General features: G+C 37.9%; 1 protein-coding gene across 2 annotated transcripts in view; it reads right to left on the bottom strand.

The window, feature by feature from the left end:
• The window catches only part of LOC130096919 (microtubule-associated protein 4), a 92602-nt gene extending 76130 nt beyond the window's left edge, over positions 1 to 16472 (bottom strand). For both annotated transcript variants that reach the window (XM_056263611.1, XM_056263612.1), the window contains exon 1: positions 16345 to 16472. The gene's annotated coding sequence lies outside the window, so the exon portion shown is untranslated. The remainder of the gene's footprint in view (positions 1 to 16344) is intronic.
• Positions 16473 to 20000: the final 3528 nt, after the last annotated feature.

The raw sequence follows: 20000 nt of genomic DNA, 5'->3' as shown, positions 1-20000 counted from the left end.
TAAATAAAAATACAAAACGAAATAAGTCAGAATCAAGTCACAAGAAGCAGAACAAATGTGTGCAAATGCCTAAAGTGCAGGGGAACAAATATTCAAAACACAAGTCACAAATAGTTCAATAGATCACCCTGAGTGATCAATTAATAAAATAAAAATAAAGACATTATTGAAAATAACGAAAGTATGGCCAGTATTGTCAACTTTGTCTTTTTAACTGCAGAAACAACAATAAACGCTAAACTGGAGCGGTAGTCTTTTTAGCTAAACGTGTTCACAGTAGGCCTATCCAAAAATCAAATTAGAACCGGCTGAAATGTTTTGAAATCACTTGTACCCATACCTGATCGAAAAAACTAAATCCAGTCTTTCACTCGGCCTGTGTCCGTTTGAGTCTTTTCAAATTGTGTGCGCGGATAAAATACATTCTAAAATGCTTAACGTGAAAAACGCTTAACGGCTTTGTCCTAAAACTGTTATATTAATTAAAAGATCAAATTCTGTACACACCTTATCAATAAAGCATATAGCCTACCCTACAGAAAAGCAGATGAGCCCAGAATATGAACGCAACGCGTTTTATTATAGGCTACGACTACGTTAAGCATTTTCCTCCCATAGAAAACCGTTAAAGAAAAAGCTTTACGTGACTTTCTATCTGAGAAACGCGTTGCGTTCATTTTCTGGGTTCATCTGCTTATCTGCACATAGAACGGTTTCTTAAGGTGTGTAGCCTACTGTGTACATACATTAAGCACGTAAAAGTGCCATGTAAGCGTTTTAAAAGCTTTTAAGCGTTTTAGAACGTCCCGAGGAAAACCAACCTGTTAACGTTGGCCGGCAGAAGTGCGATCATGGTTTTCCTGATGCTAAATCCAGCCTTGGAGAATATCCTTTCTGATGGTGTGCATCTTTAGATTGTCTTATCCCAGACATTTTTAAAGATTTAAATCCCTGCCGACAAGACGCTCCTCTGTCGGTCACGGATCGAAAGTGAAACTTAAATCTGTCACGGGGTGTTTAGATTTATTCACGCTGCACGCACGTTAAAAAATATTTATTAAAAGCTTCTTTCTTTGCACATTTTTATTGACAGCATTATCATAATAGGCTGTATATTAAGGTATTGACAGAAAACCAGTAGTTCTATGTGAAATCAGACATTGAGCACAATCATATAGCCAAAATGACATAATCCTCGTTTAATAACACATCTGCGAAGATTCGACCGTGAGATTGGTAGTCGAATCAGGCTCCTCCTATCGAAGCATCGAATCTTCGACTATTCGGGGTCACCCCTACTAAAACTAATAAAAACTAAAATGACAGCTTGACACAAAGACTAGACTAAAACTAAAATTAAAACAGGCCGCCAAAAACAACACTAGTTCGGTGTGTGAACACACCATAAGACTGTGTGTAAGCTATGCCATGCTGTCATTCCATGTCATTCCGTACAAAAATAAATAAGTTGTTGTTATACAGTAATATTTTTTCCTTTTTTGATATCGTATCGTGACGTATCGTATCGTGACCCTGGCATATCGAGGTGCATCGTATCGTGAGTTTAAGTGTATCGTCCCATCCCTATGTGTTTTATGTACTGATTCCATTTATATTTAGACTTTTCCTTGTTTGTAGCGGCAAGAAAACGTATTTGTTGTCTAACAGAGTAACATCCGTGAATGTCACTCACAAACATTACTAGGCAACCAGTGGTGGGAACGCCCTCCAGCGCAGCCACTGGCGACCGGCAGCGACACCCGCTTGTAGTGTGAACGGGGCTTTACCTGTTGTGAAGATCATTTCATTATGGTTAAATATAATTTCAAGAAAGTATTGTGTCTACAGTATTAATGGGTAAAAGCTACAGTAACGTCTAAAGCTTGAGAACCTTTCTGGTTATAGTAGTGAATGTGTTATGAGCAGCAGGATAATCATATTCATCCGCAAAACCAAAACAATGTTCTTCTACAAAATGCATGCAGATTTGTGCTTTAACCACTAGAGGGACAAAACGTACACAGTGTGTGTGTTCTTTGGCCGTGCGAGGTCATTGACACAGCTAAGCCCGTTTTTTCTACTGCTCTACAAACAGAGTGCTGTGCACACACACACACACACACACACACACACACACACACAATCTTGAGCACACATGAGTTGAGATTGAATCATGGGTGTGTCAGGAATCCAAACACACACTATCTGATCTGATTCTGATTTCACACACACTTTCACCCTTCAGTGACGACACGCGTGAGAATAAGGAAATAGAGATTCATACAAAACTCACTCCAGACACAGAGATAACTCAACTTAACCATAGTAGTAGTTTACATGACAAAACAACTAAATAAGACAACAAAAATGCAACACTGGCCACATTTATGTGATCATGAACTCATGTTTAAAAGTTTATATATGCCCTTTGATTTCCAAGAAGTAGAAAACTACAGAACTCTGTAAAATCATTATTTATTTTAATTATATTAATTAGTATAACGGAATGCCACTAGATTTGGCATTTTTGGCTGAATGAATAAAAAGTAAGGCTTTACAATTAAATTTCATTTTATCAAATGGTGTCTGTGAATATTACAGCTTTATGAATTAAAAAGTTGTATGACTTCAAATGCATGCTTTGATTATTAAAATTTAATTAAACCTTTAAAACGGTAGAAAATTTTGTACGGAAAACATGGAATTTGAAAATAAAATGGATTTCATAAGATCCATAAAAAGTTATTTTTGTTCAACTTTTAATAATTTTATGTTTCGTGATTTAAAAAAAAAATGTAAATGGAAAAACTACATTTTAGGGAAATAATAGAGTTTGAACAATGTATTTCACAGAGCCCTGATTAACGAAGTCTTGCATTTCTGCAGCTAAACAACATATTCTAGTTCTGGTTCTGTTTCCTTCACACACTTCTGCTTTTTTCTGCTGATGCTCACAGTCACACATGCTAAATAATACATGACGTGACAGATGTAAGTACAACCACTGACGGTTATGAAGGAAACACACAACTCTGTCATGAGGAGAAGTGGCCCGAGGGAGTTCTCAGTCAGACTGGCCACACGTTTATATCAAGCAGAATCACAACACGTACACATGCATGAGCAACGAGAACACACACTTGCAATGCATTGGTCTGTGTACTTGCGTATAGGGTGAGTGTGTGTGTGTGTGTGTGTGTGTGTGTGTGTGTGTGTGTGTGTGTGTGTGTGAGAGCCTCCCAGCGTTCCAGAGATGCCTGGAATTCCCTGGTGTGACTGCAGCAGGTTTAGAGAAGGACTCGACTGTGACTCATAATCACACACACACACACACACACACACCCTCTGCACAAAGACAGCATTTACCTGTCTGACCCTGACCTCGCTCGAGATCATCTAATGACCCTCACCAGTGGATGATCAACTCTCACACTCCTCGTTACACATCTGTGTTGTTCTCGAATAATGACTCATCTCACACACACACACACACACGTGAGGAAATAAAACAACAACACACTGGAGACTCACTTCACTCTTAACCGTCATAACGTGTCTGTGACACGCAGAAACACTTTACTCATCAAAAGTGCTGACAAAAGCAATATGATAAAAACACAAATGATCTATTAATAAATATTAAAAATAATATTATCATCATTAAAAATACCAATAATCGATAAAAATGAATAACAAATATGTTATATTAATATACTACTATTACTACTAATAATAAAAAATAAAATAAAAATTATATTAATATATTAGATTAGATTAGATTAATTAGACTTTATTAATCCACACTGGGGAAATTCATTTATTACAGCAGCTCAAGTAAAATATAAAAGTAAAATACAAAATATAGGAATAGGATAGAGTAAAATTAATTACAATATTAATGATAATCAGTCTATAAACACAAATATACAAATAAGTATGGGAATAAATAACAGTAACATATTGCACAGTTGGAGGTGACACAAAATAAAACAAAATTAACAATGAAAATTAATATTATGCAATCATAATAAAATTATTATTCTTATTTTTATTATTATTAAAAAATGTAAGGCAAACATTGATGCCAATTATTGAAATTAGTGCTGAAAATCAACTTTTTTTAACACAATAATTACTATTACATTATCTATTATGTGCATCACCCATTAATACGACTTTTAGTCTGTGTGAACAGTTATTGCCAGATGCACATTATCTCAAAATATCCTTAATAAAGAATTCAAATGATTTGCAAACACAAGTACGTACATACAAGCTATTCTTGGATTATCCAATCAAACTTAGTAAAACTCCTGCCATCCTCTCACTGAAGACGACTCAACACTTCCCCTTTAATGATATTAGACACAAACGGTGTCCGTTTCACGGGCGCTTTATGAAAACACACCCGGCCCTGAAACACAACACTAACACACTCTTCAGAGAGACAGCCGGTGCACAAATAAAACCGGTTCAGAGAAAGCATGTTGTCTTCCTCATGGCTTCACGTTTCACGATCCACACACAGATCCGACTCCAACGATAAGCAGAACACGTGTCGTGTGTGTATATGTTCAGATATATGCAAACGAATCATTCAAGTGCTCGGCCAATCAGCATTCACAGCACCAGACGAGACACGATACAGTGCGTTAAAGCATCCGCTTCCCATGTTTGATGTCGAAACCATGGGCTCATTAATATTTGACCTCCCACATTTGCATATTCACACATATTCAGTATTCAGAAAGTCTGGCCTCCATGACGAACGATATGAACTATGCCGTCTATCATATTCACAGATACTTTGAAATCGCTGGTGTTTCTGACGTCACAAACGACCTTGTAACCAATCAGATCAACGTGTGATCGTCAACCAGTGGATCTCTGAGCTGAGGGAGTGAGTGGAGGCGGGGCTCATTTGCATATTCATAGAACCGCGCATAGTAAATGAGGCGAGGGTGTCCAGTTACATTCAAGATATTTTACAGCATGGAGATTTTTTTTCAAGGCAAAACGTTTAAATATGTAATCAAAGATGAGTGTAAGGGATTAAATGATTGACTACGTCATATAGTTCACATGGGTGTACTTTGTACTGTGTGTGTGTGTGTGTGTGTGTGGATGAACGTGTCGCCACCAGCGAAGACCATTTTTGACCAAGAAACCCCTGGTTCTGAATTGGTCCGCAGAGTTTCTCGGTCTACACGTGTGGATCAACACTGCCGCTCATCAGAGGTTATACGCTGGGAGATGTGACACAGATCCAGCACTGATGGCCAACGGCACACACACTTCTCTGAGCTGACGGAGCAGAAACACTGACAGCTCATCATTAGCTTGTGGTGTGTGTGTGTGTGTCCCTGTGAAGGAGACAGCGGACACAAAACAGCTCCAGACGCTCTTCCTTGTGTAAATCTATCCAGAAGAATCATGCATGATTATGGTAATGGCTGTTGCAGTTAATATTAAGGTCCACTTGAGACTGAAGCACATGACAGAATGACTGTTATTCAATTACAGATCTCGGGGAAATTTCACACTAATTCATCCCTCGTTGCATCTCATCAGCTCAATCTGCAGAGGATACACAACTACAGTAAAAAAAAAAAAAAAAAAAAAAATTTAAATGTTGTAAATAAAACAAATTATTGGAGAAAACACTATTTCAGTCTTTCAAGTTTAATTCAATGTTTTATTTGCTGTTTCTTTGCATTTAATTGTGAAATCTGCTAGCATTTACTGAGGGAAAATAGTTTCTACGCCAGCGTTTTATTCAGTGTACCCACAATCCCCTGCACTTGAACACTTCTCTCATGCTGCTGCTAAACGGCTCGGAGTGAATCAGAATCGAATGTCTGATGTCGTCTGTCAGGTTCGTCTGGTGAAAGTAACACAAAGAAAAGTGATTTTTTTGATGCAATGATATACGCACAGAACGATCTTTAAACAAATATGCATAACATGATCCTCCTGCACATTTCATACTTCATAGTCATTAAAACACTTCTATTGTGTTGCACGTCAATTTGACCCACAACGATTTTTAACCAACAATTCATTACTTTTTCTCATTTAGGGTCAATGTGCACTTTCGACAGATGTGTTTGGTTGCACAAATTATTGTTGCATAAATTGTGTTGATGTCAAATCGATCCCAATTGGTTTTCTAGGCAAATTTTCAAGCACTTTAAAGCCCCGTTCACACTACAAGCGACTTTGTCGCTGCATGTCGCCAGTGGCTGGCGATGGAGTCGCTAGTGGGAGTTCCCACTACTGGTTGCCTTTATGAATGACATCCAATGATGTGGAGAAGGATCATACGCGCTCCGCTCCTATTGGTTGTCGCTCCCGAAAGTCGCTACTCATTTGCATAAAGTTAAACAGATCTCAACTTTGTCGCGTCGCCAGACACGCCCCATCCGGTCGCCAACGGTCGCTGTCGCCGGAAATCGCCCGCTTACCATTGAAATGAATGGCATCACGCCGCTTGGTCGCGTGTAGTGTGAACGGGGCTTAACACTTTGAAATACAGCAAAGTTAAAATATAAACTGGCGAGCTCCATGAAAACGTATAGGGTTTATGTGACCAACATCACAAAAGGCATAACTAGACTTTCACCACAACAGGAGGAGGATCACATTTGTGAAGTTCATGACAGATCTTTGAAAGATTTGTTTGAGACACTAAAGTAGTAGATAAATGGCAACTGGTCATTTAAACGGCCATCAGATGAGCTCTTTCTGTCTACGTGGGCAGAGAAAAACTGCACAAATGACCAGCGTCCAGTTGCAACAAACACTTAGAGTTCAGAAAACCTTCAGTTACAGTTGTGAGAGTATTATCACTAAGGGTTTTCTTGCCACCGCCGCAGACTTCATGCTGACAGACAAACGTTACACAAGCGCAGTGACTATAAATGAAAAAAGATACATTATTTTAAAATTACAATTGCATTGATTATTATTTTATTCATTTCCGTCTGTAAACAAAATGAAGACTGGCCGCTCCGATTCCTCATTTCTCTCCATTACATCCGTCTCAAATCTCCCTCTCCTCTCGGAACGGCTTGATCGTGGTATTTTGGAGATTTCCCAGCGGATGATTGTGTATAAAGCTCTGAGATCGTCCCGTCAGAGATTACGGCTCGCCAGTGTCTTCATTAGGGCTGTCACTTTTGTGAAAAAATCCTGTTCGGTTTTTGAGACACAAGTGTTCACTGAATCGATTTTCCATGTTTAAAGACGTTTCCATTTTCAACACCAAATACAGGCAAATCCACGGACACCTAACAGGCATTAGGACGAGCGTAAAGAGGCGCTTGAGACGCACAAGTCAGCAATATTTCTGATGATTTATAGGCGTGAAGTTTCGTCACAATGACAAACAGGAGCGCAACATTCAGTGATGGAGATTAACTCCCTCAACCCGCCCGGACGTAAAGATGAACTTTGGCGGGAAACGCTGTCAAATCACGAGCCAATCTGGCGTGTTTCTGTGTTTACTCACTTTGCTGGGGAAGTTCGTGTAAGCAAAATCTGCGCGGATTTAGCGCAAATACCGAGTCCTCATGATATATTAAATACAGTGTATTGCACAGAATCTGCGCATTTCTGGCTTACTTGAACACACACACACACACACACACACGTCACTTCGCAACAAATAACGGCGCGCTTGTTCACTTGCAGTGAAGTAATAGCGAATATTAAAAAGCATTTGGTGAACAGAAAAGACATTGTTATTTTCCAGCATCCGACATGTTCTGTGTCCTGTGTTGATCTGTCCGCCTAAAACACATTTTTGGTTAAAAAATAAATAAAATTAAAATCGATTCGCTATTTTCGTTTTCGATACTTGTGTTGGTTGGTCCGATCGATTGTGCAATCGATTTTCAAACGTAAAGTGACAGCCCTAGTCTTCATACTATACTTATTCTACATGACACTAAGTGGGCGGATAACAATCCACAGCACTCAGTAGAGCTGCACGATTAATCGTTAAAAGATCGCGATCTCCATTCAAACACCCACACAGAATCATTATTTCTGTCTTGCAATCATTCAAATTATCACAGAAGTACTGGGATAAAAGTTCGGATACAAACACCGATTCATTAATATAGAGTAAATAACCGTTTGAAAGTAACTTGCCGCTTCAAATAACGATTGTATCAATTAGATTGTTACACCAGTAGGTGGCGATAAGTGACAAAAAATGTATTTGTCATTGAATCATTCATTCATTCGAGAGATTCGTTCAGAAATGCTGATTCATCCAGTAATGAAACAAGTGAAGTCTTTATGAGCGAATCATAAAGAATCATTGAATCATTCACTCACCCCAATTTTTCCAATAATTAAAATGAAACACTTTTAAATAGACTGCAGCAATTAATATTTTGTCAGAACCTCTAGTAAATGACATGCTATTTTTGTTTAGTTGTCTGTTCAGAATCATTGGAGAATTATGATCTCTATTTGAAAACAAAAAATTGTGCTTCTCAATTTATCCAGCTTTAACACCTAGATAATAAAGTGAAAATGAAGCTGTGCACAATTATTATATTCATCAACAGACGGAGCATGCTAGTTCTAGAAGAAAAGAGTAAACATGCATCAAGGATGGCCCAATATGCTCATATAATCATGTTAAAAATATAATCTAAATCGAATTTTTATTAAAGCTGCAGTCCGTAGCTTTTCCTCTTTGTCGCCATCTCTGTTTGAAGTCTGCAATTGCAGTCATTCGCGGAATTATTAATTTTACGTGAGTTGTACATCGGCATGAAACAGCGCAGATTAGGGCTGCACGATTAATCGAATTTTAATCACGATCACGATTTTGGCTTCCCACGATCAAATTCGCGTGATCGAGCGATATTTTAAATGCGTCATTCAGTTCACAGAAAGCTTTTTTTTTGCCAATCTAGCGCACCGTAAACCAGTGTCTGATCACGTGCCTCCATGAGCCCAGGTGCGCGAGAGAGACCTACGGTCTGCGTGCGAGCGACAGTGCACGAGAGAGACCGCGAGTGTGTCTGCGTGCGAGCAACAGCGCGCGCCTACCGATTGTGTCGCGCGCGAGAGAGACTGAGTGACAGTGCGCGTGAGAGACCGAGTGTGAGCATTAGTAAATTGCATTAGTAAATTGGTACATACTACATATATATATTTACTATTTATACCATGGTCTGGGTGAATACTCGATTCTGATTGGCTGCAGGGTGTCCGTTAAAAAGTGATAGAGGACACCTAAAGTAGTTCTGGTGAAACTGCCTGTTTACCATTCGAAATTAATAAATAAATGCGCTGCCTACAACAGCTGTGTGAGTAACCATAGCAACAGGCAGTCAACGTTAGTTAGATATTACATAGCCTACTACAATGAGCGACTTCGTTCGTTATTTCATCTTCAGTCTCTCACGGACTGACGGAGCCCAGTAAGCCCGCAGACTGCTCTCGCATCGATGGCCTGTCACCGACTTTATTTGACGGCTCTCCAGTCCAGCATCGGAGAGTCGACCTACAGCAGTGCTTCGGAGGCTGTGGTTAGTGTAGACTAGTGTAACACAAAGTGTTTTATGTGCAATAAAAAAATAACTATGCCTACCTTTGTGTTTCATGAAAAAAAAAATGCATTTTTGAACCTGAAGGGTTCTACAAGCTGAGCGGACTATAAATATCTCAAGTTGCTAAATAAATCGTCAGGCAAGTTATTATTTGAAAAAACTAGATTTAGCCTAATTAAAATATAAACTAATGTTTTAAAAATGTTTTATTTGGCAAGTGACCATGGTATAAGCGGGTTAATGCCCTTCGAGGTGACCGTTGTCAGGACCGTTGTCCTCCGCTGCGCGTCGGCCGGTTTACACCTCGCCGTCGTCCATTAAAACCTGACAACGGACACCTCGTCGGGCATTAACCCTTACATAAGAGGCATGGAAGTTCGATTAATGGACTCCAATAATCAGTCCTACAAACGTCTTGTTTTGACCTATTGTTTAACAAATAGAAATAATTTGAGCACATAAACTTTCACATGGAGAATTAAATAGATTAAATTTATGCAGTAAGACTTCACAACTAATCACTGACACTGTAGGCCTACCACAACATTTTACATTTATTAAGCGTCAAATAACAATGACTCTGAATTTCATCCATTAATCGAACTTCCATAGTGCAGTTCTGCCTTGAAATGTTCTCATTTGGTTACATTCTGTTATGGAATATTTGTTTTTTTATTGATTGTATATTTTGCGTGTTTTATTCACATCCATTATGCAGGTACAATGCAAGTTTATATTTTGCTTCCTAAAATAGATTTACACAATGTAAAATGTAAAATAGTGCCCTGTTGAAGTTTTGCTACATTTTCTTTATTGTTTTCTTTATTCTTTAAGGAGATGCACTGAATTTTGGTGAATAAGAGGACCTATTTTATTTAGATACACATACATTAGCAGAAATGTAGCACAATATGGATGTGAAAGCAGTTATAATTAGCCTATGTGGCAATAAAATTTGTTTTGGTTAAAATCAACAAATAACCGTGATAATTAATCGTGATCGCAATATTGATCAAAATAATCGTGATTATCATTTTGGCCCAAATCGTGCAGCCCTAGCGCAGATGAACACAATGTTGTGAGGAGAGTGCGCGTCGCGGCTGTCGGTCACAGCGCCGGTGTGGATACTGGCATTCAGAATCACACATTCTACTTTTTGGAAGTACAGGATGACCAACATAAGAATTTTCACTGGAAAATGTCATCTGAACAAGTAAGTAACATTCACTTTTGTTCAGATCAACTACGGGGAAAATGCATAGATTGCACTGCAGTAAATCGCGCTGATTAAATATAACGATCGCTTATCATGTCGAACCGTGCAAATTATACTTTGTTCTCAAATTGTTAATGTTAACAACATCAGCTTTGCGTGACTACATTTAATGTGTTTTATGGTTACCTGTAGTTCAGAATTCATATTCTCCATAATAGCTAAACGAGAAAGGCACAACAAAGGAAACTCCATAACTGTGTGTGGTAGGGGTGTAACGGTACACAAAAATCACGGTTCGGTACGTACCTCGGTTTTAAAGTCACGGTTCGGTACGTTTTCGATACAGCAAAAAGAAAGAAATGCCAGAGAAATTTCTTTTTGTTGAAAGAAAAAATATTTTTAAATAACTGAGTTTTCCTACATCTTGAAACTTTCAGGTTTATAAATGGGGGTTATCTTTGAAGGATGAACAAATAATGTTTTGGTCATCACATTAAAAATAACATTTAAATATATATATATATTTATTTATTTATATATTGTTTGAGTTTTGAAGAGCTGGAAAAAGATGTGTGAAGTACTTGAAAGCAGTTCACTATTCCAGCCAAACTGGTTACAGTTAGTGTTAGCCTACTATATTAAAGTCCCACTCCGATCATATTTTGAGCTATTTGTAAACATTCCCAGTGGTCTTTAAATTATGATTATGCCATTTTTAGCCAAACTCACAAAACCTGTGCCGTTTTCTGGGACTTTGCTTCAGCAGAGCGGCAGTAGCTCATTAGCAATTCGCCTCTGCGTTGTGGGCGGAGCCGTTGGCACGGAGATGACCCTCCCCCTCCCCGTTGCTGAGAGCTCTGTCTCTCCCGCTAGCTTACACCCCCAACCTGTCATTACCGGTGCAACAAAAATTGAGAGCAATATTGGAGCTATCCAGCCGTACAGTGCGTTTTCGTTTTAAAACGCATAACTTTTGCAACGATTATGCGCTCCTGCCGTCCATATTACTGACCCTCGGCCTCGAAAACGGAGACTGACCCCTTCAGTCGAGTCCGATGCAAGACACGCAAGTGACGCAACCCATAGCAACGAGTCACAGCTCAAACCGACAGAAACATACAAGTAAACGTGAATTTTGTCACATTGTCATGTTAATTATAATCAAATGCATTTTGTTTTATTGAAAACAATATTATCATTGATATTTGTTTGAGAGGGGCACTTTCGATTAATTTTAACAAGCTTGTGGCCCCGCCCAGTGGAGTTACTACGTCACAACTCCAGTCTATTTTAAACGGCATTTTAGCGTCTGCTACTGATTCACAGCCATTTGAATGTAGAAATACTCAGAAATACAACTTTGAGCTTATTTTTCTCAAGATATGTCCTCTAACATAAGAAAAATGCCACAAGAACATGTTAACACCTAGAAAAACATTATTTTCATCGGAGTGGGTCTTTAAATCCATGGTGAGTGTTGCTGGTCTGTGGACGTAAAGCATTACAGTTCATTCACGGCACAATGTTTCTCCTGGTTTCCACGTCAGCGCTGTTTGATCTAATAGAGATCTACGGTTAATAACGGAGAAATGTGAATGCTTCTCACTAGATCTCGCAGCGATGTTATTACTTCAGTGGCGAATTCAAATGTTTTCTTCACTGGATCTCTTAGCGCTGTGTAGTGACAGTGTCGCTTGATCGAGATCGGCTCGCGCTGCACAGATGTTGCTGGTCAAACGATCCGTGAAGCACAATATAATGAGTAGCGCAGTTTCGTTCCGCTTTCATTACGTTTGCCATTTGATGTTGCGCAATGTTGTGGTGATCGCGCCACCGCGAATTTTGTCGGCAAGAAAAATGGTCCAAGGAATCGTTCGGTTTGTATGCGTACCGAACCGGAAGCCTCGAACCGAAACGGTTCAATACGAATACATGTACCGTTACACCCCTAGTGTGTGGTACTGTTACACGATTGAACTATTGAAATGTCTTACTTGTCCAGCAGAAAAAAGCGTCTCTTCTTCCGTTTTGAACCCCTTCAAAACACGGAGTTCACGCACCAAACGCCCTGCCTATGTTCCTTGTGTTCACATGAGACGGTTGCTGTCTTTCTCTAGCCACTTTAAATCCGAAGTACGAAGTCTTTTGGGTTTTATAACGGGTGAATCTCCAGTTGACACTGATGATTGTCGTTTGGATCTTTCTGGATCCGCCATAAGTTTAATTATGTAAAGTGCTGCGAGAAAAGGGATCTCTACTCTCCCCAACGTCAACATCCTCACGCGCAGTATAGCTAGCCGAAACTCCTTCTTTATGTGTACGGATGTGACGTAATGACGCAAAGACATGCTCGAATTTCCCGCGGAAACCCACCAGTACCACTGGAAATAAAATCATTATTACAAGCTAACCGTTTTGAATCGAGCTACGGCAAGCAGATAGTTTTGAACACTGGCTGAATATGTTTTTTTTTAAATAATTATTTTGGATTATTTTTAACTTGAAAAAAGTTACGGACAGCAGCTTTAAATCGACACTATATACAATACAAATTAAATCGGTAAAATATCGCAAAGTCCGTTTTTTCCCCAATATCGTGCAGCCTTAGTTTAGATCATCAAACATTAGTTTATTTCAAACGCTGGCTGATGTCGAGCCGTATCTCTCTCGTCGCAGGGAAACACCACTCCTCTATCACTTCACTATACATTATTCATACGACACTTCTAAGCTCCACCCATATTTCCATGGAAACAAAGAGATGCAGATGAGGCTATGAGAAACCACATACAGCTATAAATGAGAAAGTCGAACTTTAACATCTATTAGGACACGTACGTTCATTAATTTGGCAGAGGCATTTATCCGAAACCATGCTGCCTATATAGGGGGCACTAGATGAGAGTGACCTACAGTTTACATAAGCACACGCCGGCAGATCAATGGCTCCGGTTACACACACGCTAACAGCCATCTCTCTCTCTCTCTGTGTCCGTCAGGAAGAGTGGGGTGATTCTGTGACTCAGCGATCCTGACACACACACACACACACACACAACGTCTTATTTAAACCGTCACTAGTAGAAGACACCCATATCAAATCACTGAACTATATGATCCATTGCTTCTTGTAAACAATCTGACACACACACCCTAGAACAGTGTCTGATATTAAATAAACCCTTCTCCTTTCACTTCCTCATGGACTTTATGAGAACAACACCATTTATAAAACACATCAGTGTGTAGATGATAAAATTACCCATGAGTCAAGTCAGGAGACTTTCACCGAAGCAATAAACCAACAAAACTAGATGAGCTTGGTTAGCTGACCTGATAACTGAACAGGTGAGATGGAATTAGAGCAAACACATTAAAATAATGAATTCATAAACCATGCAAAAGGACTCATGGATCACCTCAATATCGACTAGAGTTTGACTGATGTTTATTGTGCCATTTTATCGTTAACAGTTTAAAGTGACTTCGCCTTCAGACGTTTTCTTTCATACATTTAGCGTTATTAATGAGCATTTCATAATAAACAATGTTATAATTTGGAAGAAAAAAATTGATGATGAGAGCTTTGATCATAGATGTTGTTTGTTTTTAGTAGTTTATTACATTGAGCAAATTATAAAAATGGTCCATACTTTTCTTAAGAGGTAAACCCAGTTCCCCCAGTATGTTTCCTCAGTCCCAAGGCCTTCTATAGCCGTGTTTCCATTACAGATTTGCGCTATTTTCTAAATGTCGATAAAAAACGATTCATTGCGTCATTTCCAATGTTGTGTCACATTCCGATGTTATGCGACTGAAATGTAATTTTTCATGGCAACGGATGTCGGTGGGTTTATGTATATCAGAGCCACCGCACTAGACATTACTGTTAATGGAAGGAGACGTGTGTGTGTGTGTGTGTTATCCAACATTAATGGCAAGGGAAGATCCTTATACTGGGAGCGGCTCATATGAGGAGTTTCTGGGAGTTTCTCACTCATTCCTGCTTCCAGCTCTTGATAAATCGTGGCATTTCGTTGTTGTTTAGAATCCAGTATTCCCGTAATACTCTTTTATGAGTTTAATAAGGAACTCCGTCTTGTCATCTACATCAGGTGACCTGAAAATGCGTAAAATCTGTTTCCATTGCAGTTTTGCGAAATATTCCTTTTTCGAAGTGCCTGAAAAACCTCGTCATGCGAGCGTAAAAACATTTTTTTTTTTTTTGATATATGGGACTTTTCACGAAATTGACGTGTTTCCATTGGGCGTATTTTCAATTTGCGCAATTTTGAATCTTTTACTCTGTAAGCGCTTTAGGTGTGTGTAAAGCGCATTATAATATTATAAACACATAAAAATACAAAATAAATAGCCATATAAAACATCTGTTCTAACCTTTTTATATTCATTTTCAGGGGTTTTTTTTGTAAATATGGGTAAAAAATTCTTTGTTTTGGCTGTCAGGATGAAAGATTCTCATCTTTAATGAGTATTTTGGATTTTTCTTTTACGAAGTACTACGGCTGCCCCGATGGAAATGTATAACTGTTCCAAAAAAAAATAATTGTCCGGAAATATAGCGACCGGACTTTATTTGAATACGCCTGGACAAAACATTCTGTTTGTTCACCTGGATATCTGTCAAATGCATTGCAGAACGTTGACTGAGAGCAGTGACTAATAAAGCATAAAACACATGACAGAGAAATGAAACAAGCAAACACAAATCAAAGGCAATTACAGTAGGCCTTGCCAAATGTTCTGGCTACACTTTTTTGGCACAAACTGAACGCCATACCAACATGATATGTCAGATGCGTCTGGTTGTGTGTGTCTCCAGTAATCCGCTGATGTGTGTCACATCTAAATCCCCATCAGGATGGATCATATATATGATTCGGCTCAAACTTTACAGACCGGATGAATTATGACAGATAAACTGAATGGCCAGAAAGCAGAATGGACAGAGCCTTTGCTGTGATGACCATAGAAATGTATTGTATTCAAAACTTGCCAGTGTGTAATTCAGATGTTCTGTTCCAAGTATTTTTTAGCAAGGAAATATTGGATAATTAATTGTCCTGGACAAAATATATCAATCTATGAGTGATGATGTCACACTGACAGGCCACCCACACCCACACACACACACACACAGTCAAGGACAACTTTACCAAGAAACACACAACACAGGTCACACGCAGAATCAAAACATTAAAAAGTTTCACCCTTGAACTGATCTGAGATCAGCAACTCAACAGTAGAACCGTCTAAATCAATCAAATCTGATTTAATGTCAGATCAACTTTGATTGTAACACCCTTAAACAAGTTTGGAGGGGTGTGTGTCAATGTAGAAATACAGAGACATTTAACATTACAGACATTTGACAGAGAGAGACACACACAGACACTTCACTCACTTCTACACAGTCACTGACCCGCGTGCGGAAACCGCCCTCAGCGCGCGCGCACACTGGCGCGTCACTCTCTTTACTTATCAACATAATGATGAAGATCAGTTATCATCAGAGTTTATAAAGTTTATTCTCACCGCTTTCGTTGATTTTCGAGAGTTTTCCGCGCGTGTGTTGGTGTCGCGGCCTCAAGCTGATCCGCCCTGCGCTCTTCACTGACCGCACACACAGGACACCGCCCTCTGATGCTCTCAGCCAATCACATGCTAGGATCAGCAGACGGACAGCGGTTTCCTCCAATCACGGCGCGGATAGAGCGTCTCTGCGTCTGTCCAACTGGCGCACTTTTGATAGACGCGCGTCGCGTGCAATCAGTGAGTTTGACTCCTTATACGGGCCAATGAAAATTATTACATACAAATATTTCACTCGTTTGAGGTAAGTATAAATCTCCACGGTTAAAAATATATATATTTATGAAATCAAATGTTTAGAAAAAAATATTTCAGTAATTTACGTCACAGACATTTTATTTTTTGATGGAAAATTTAAATTCTCAAATAACGTCATACATGATAAATTCTTTTAAAATAATTGATATTAAAATTATTTAGATGTGTAATATATTATACTAATTATAATTGCGAGGTAATTTGTGTGAAAAAATTCATGTAAAAACTATTAAGTCTGGCATATTTCTATTGGTACTCACATACTCTGTAATAATATTTTGCATAATTCAACAGAAGAGCCGCTGTATGTAGAATTCAACTGAAATCACTGCTGGAGATGTTCAACTCTTCTAATGGTTGAATGTCGCCATCTGGTGCTCAGATTAAACCCAGGACTCGTTTGGTATAGTTAGAATTGATTGACAGTAAATTAGAGCATTGGACAATTATAAGGCAGGATTTATTGGTATTAAGGGCAGAAATTATACATAAATCCATCACAGACTAAATTTAAATGTGTCATAGTCACTTTATGTATTATGACTCAGAAGAGTAAATCTAGACATCGCAAAGAATTTATGCACTTAATAAAAAAAAACTGATTCATGTTCATATATATATATATAGTTTGGAAAAATTACTATTTTTAATGTTCTTGAAAGAAGTCTCTTATGCTCACCAAGGCTGCATTTATTTGAACAAAAAATACAGAAAAAACAGTAATATTGTGAAATATTATTAGTATGTAAAAAAGCTGTTTTCTATGTGAATATATAGTAAAGTGTAATTTATTCCTGTGATCAAAGCATCATTACTCCAGTCTTCAGTGTCACATGATCCTTCAGAAATCACTCTAATATGAGGATTTATTATCAATGTTGGAAACAGATGTGCTGCTTAATAATTTTATATAACTGTGATACTTTTTCCAGGATTCATTAATGAATTCAGTTAAAAAGAGAGTTATAAACAGAATTTATTCAAAATAGAAACTTCTCTAACAATATAAATCTTTACTATCACTTTGTATCAATTTTACACATCCTTGCTGAATAAAAGTATTAATTTCTTTCAAATAAATTGTATTTCTTATAAATGCTTTTTTTTTTTTTTACTTTTCATTCATTCAAAGAATCCTGAAAAAAATTATCACGTTATAAAAAAATGTTTCCACATTGATAATAAATCATCATATTAGAGTGATTTCTGAAGGATCATGTGACACTGAAGACTGGAGTAATGATGCTGAAATGATCACAGGAATAAATTACACTTTACTGTATATTCACATAGAAAACAGCTGATTTACATTGCAATAATATTTCACATTACTGATTTTTTCTGTGTTTTTTATCAAATAAATGCATATTGGTGAAAATAAACAGTACTGTATACACACACACACACACATTTATAATAAAGAAAGGTAGTCATTTCAGCCGTTTTCAAAGAAGTTTATTGAAATAAATATTTCTAAATTTTATAAAGTCAACCGTTTATAATGCTAGCACAAAATCTGGACTTTCTGAAGTGTGTGGGATCTCCTCAGGCCGTCAGTGATGTCACATCAGTTCAGTCACATGTCCAGATGAAGAAGATCACTCGTCCTCTACAACTGAAGACTCAGGGCAGCATGCAGATTACATGACATCTGCCTTTATATATATATATCATTGATATACTTACATCATTATTAACAGAGTTATTCACACGTTTCTTTAAAAATGAAAAGGAAAAAAGGTCAAACGTATGTATTTTCCTCTAGTTTTTCTTTTTTATTATTATTTTCTGCATTTCAAAGCATGCCAAGGAAATGCGTTTCTGCATAGAGTCGGCTATAGGGATGCCGGGAGTAAAGACTTCCGTATGTACAGCAAAATCAGGGAGGAGACAAATAGCAATCCAGTGTAAACGAATTAGCAAAATAAATTAAAACTCAAAAAGGTTAAAAAAATATATACATACACAGGATGTCCTTCATGATTGCAAACTAAAGCCTGTTTAATAATCACACTAGTTCACGTGGATGTGTGTGTGTGTTTGGCCTGTTCTGCGCTCTCTGTGTCTGAAGATGGTGGCATGAGTGCGCTTGGCCTCAAATCCCTGTAAATAGACTTAAAGAGAGACAGAATAAAGGCCGGCCAACACTTAAAGATGTTTAAAATATGATCAGATTTCCACAAACATGACGATAGATCAGTAGTGGCATTTGCTGTGTTCGCTTGCGCTCGAAAAGTCGACAAATCGCACCATGATTAATAAAAATGCTTTCAAAAATCAAGATATGGTGCAAAAAAAAAAAGTTATTGTTTTTAATTTTCATAAGCAATATCGCACGGGCAAAAGTGCTGTTTTCACGAACATCAGCGCGCGTTTGCAAATGTGATTTTATACAATGATTCAATAAACAATAAGTTAATATGATATTAGGTGACTTATGCTTTAGATAGGGACGCACGATATATCGGCCGCCATGTTGGTAGATAGATGTATGATCATTTTTAATGTTATCGTTATCGGCCCGATAAGAAATTAGGCCGATATATTAAAGCCGATAAATAATGGATCATTTCCTTCAGATGCGCACCGTTCAACATGATGGTTTTTGAATTGCTCGAAATATGAAACACTTCAGTGCAAGTCTGTCATATCGGCTACATAAAATTATAATCAGAACATCATTATAATTGTGTGCTTGGGACACGGCTTTTAATGCTGAGAGTTTTGTTTTTGTAATCAGGCTCTCAAAAATTATATAAAAATGTGGATTTAGATTTATCAGCCGATATATTGGTTATCGGCTTTCAAATATAAAGATTTAGAATAATATATAATTGAGAGCATGATAACCGATATATCGGTCGATAAATCTAAATATATACAAAAATGTGGATTTAGATTAATCGGCCGATATATCGGTTATCGGCTTTCAAATATAAAGATTTAGAATAAAATATAATAATTGAGAGCATGATAACCGATATATCGGCCGATAAATCTAAATCTATACAAAAATGTGGATTTAGATTAATCGGCCGATATATCGGTTATCGGCTTTCAAATATAAAGATTTAGAATAATATATAATAATTGGAGTGTGAACACGGGAAATCTCGCAAAATATCTCGAGGTCAAACGTGACTTAAGAATACAAACAAACATGTCGAGCGGCAGATTCAAAAACTCTTAATACACACTTCACACCACAGGGAAATCTGATCAGATGAATTATGAGCAAGATAATCGGGACTTTTCCTATAGGACTGTTGGAAGATTTTATGGAGCGAATTATGTGCCATAATTAAACAAACAAATGAGACGTACGCTCAGAAATGAGACGC

Source organism: Rhinichthys klamathensis, unplaced genomic scaffold (assembly GCF_029890125.1).
Source record: "Rhinichthys klamathensis goyatoka isolate OS25496 unplaced genomic scaffold, OSU_Roscu_1.1 h1tg000209l_1, whole genome shotgun sequence".
Lineage (NCBI taxonomy): Eukaryota > Metazoa > Chordata > Actinopteri > Cypriniformes > Leuciscidae > Rhinichthys > Rhinichthys klamathensis.
Note: the sequence above shows the minus strand (reverse complement) of the source record. Positions and strands in the feature narration are given on the sequence as shown.